Genomic DNA, 1799 nt, shown 5'->3' with positions numbered 1-1799 from the left:
AAAGCTGCATCTTCTGACCTGACCTGACCTGACCTGATTTCACCTAACCTCCCCTAACTTAATCTATCCCAACCTAACCTAACCTCGTCTTTCCTTGCCAAAAACTAACTTGACCTAGTTTACTTAATCTTATCTAACCTAACCTAACCTAACCTAACCTAACCTAACCCTAACCTAACCTAACCTAACCTAACCCCAGCCTAACCCCAGCTTACTCCAGCCCACCTAACCCCTTATCATGTTGCTCTCAGTGTTTCTCCCTCTTCTCCTGGCTGCTGTTGTCCCTCCTCCCTCTTCCTTCTGCCTCCTCCTCCCCCTGAAGGCCCTGACTACCCTAGCAATGACCTGCCCAGCTTGCAGTACCTCCCACATAACACCCTTGTATCCTATCACCACCAGGGGCTCCTAGGGGATGAAGAGGAGACGAGAGATCCCTATGTCCCTCAACCTTCCTCTTCTTCTTCTTCCTCCTCCTCTTCATCTTGTACTGTGGATGACCTGGCGAGGTATTTAAATGTGGATGACCTATATTATCTCATCGAGGTGTTGTCTAAGGTGGAAAGCGTCAGTGTTAAGGAGGTTCTCATGAGGCTGGCTGTCAAACATGGCCTCTATTTGAAGGTACGTATGTTTGTGTGTGTTTGTTTGTTTGTGTGTGTGTTGGGGGGAGGTTTGGTGGTGATGCGGGGGGTTAGTGGTTGTTGTTGTTGTTGTTGTTGTTGTTGTTGTTACAGTGTTATTGTTAGTTATATTTGTAAATCTTGCTTATCGGTAGTTTAAAAGTAAATGAATATATAGATAAATAAATAAGTAAATAAATAAATCGACAAATAAATAAAAGGTATATCAAGTGATTGTAGTTAAGCATGTATTAAGATAAGTATATTTCTGAATTCTTGTATCCCTTCTCCTTAACTGCATTTTCTAACTGCATTTTCCTAACTCTATTTCTTAACTATTTTCCTAACTCTATTTCATAACTGTACCCCTCTAACTGTACCCCTCTAACTGTACCTTCATAACTGTACCCCTCTAACTGTACCCGTCTAACTGTACCCTTCTAACTGTACCTCCATAACTGTACCCCTCTAACTGTACCCCTCTAACTGTACCCCTCTAACTGTACCTTCATAACTGTACCTCCATAACTGTACCCTTCTAACTGTACCCGTCTAACTGTACCCTTCTAACTGTACCTCCATAACTGTACCTCAATAACTATTTTCATCAGTGCAATGACCTACATATATTTTTTCAGCCTTTTCCTTAAGATGAGACAACAAACCCTCTACCTGTGTGTGTGTGTGTGTGTGTGTGTGTGTGTGTGTGTGTGTGTGTGTGTTCCAAATTACACACAGATGACCATAAGCTGTGTTCCCTCCTAATTAACTTTTCCTTCATCACAGGTGTTACTTCTGCTCTCTCTCTCTCTCTCTCTCTCTCTCTCTCTCTCTCTCTCTCTCTCTCTCTCTCTCTCTCTCTCTCTCTCTCTCTCTCACTTTCCCTCTCCCAGTTTCCACCCACGAGTGACGTCATGCTTGTAATGAAAACACAAATGAATTTACACACACACACACACACACACACACACACACACACACACACACACACACACACACACACACACACACACACACACACACACACACACTAAATGTCCAGCATGTGATTTCTTACAACAAGATTAATTAGAGAGAGAGAGAGAGAGAGAGAGAGAGAGAGAGAGAGAGAGAGAGAGAGAGAGAGAGAGAGAGAGAGAGAGAGAGAGAGAGAGAGAGAGAGAGAGAGAGAGAGAGAGA

The 1799-nt window shown here is 43.1% G+C and overlaps 1 long non-coding RNA gene across 1 annotated transcript in view; it reads left to right on the top strand.

The window, feature by feature from the left end:
* Positions 1-209: 209 nt before the first annotated feature.
* Positions 210-1799, top strand: part of LOC135093992 (uncharacterized) — a 7068-nt gene continuing 5478 nt past the window's right edge. The window contains exon 1 of the long non-coding RNA XR_010263535.1: positions 210-621. This is a non-coding gene — a long non-coding RNA (uncharacterized LOC135093992). The remainder of the gene's footprint in view (positions 622-1799) is intronic.

Source organism: Scylla paramamosain, chromosome 44 (assembly GCF_035594125.1).
Source record: "Scylla paramamosain isolate STU-SP2022 chromosome 44, ASM3559412v1, whole genome shotgun sequence".
Taxonomy (NCBI): domain Eukaryota; kingdom Metazoa; phylum Arthropoda; class Malacostraca; order Decapoda; family Portunidae; genus Scylla; species Scylla paramamosain.
The sequence above is the reverse complement of the archived record's forward strand: the minus strand, read 5'-3'. Positions and strand labels throughout refer to the sequence as shown.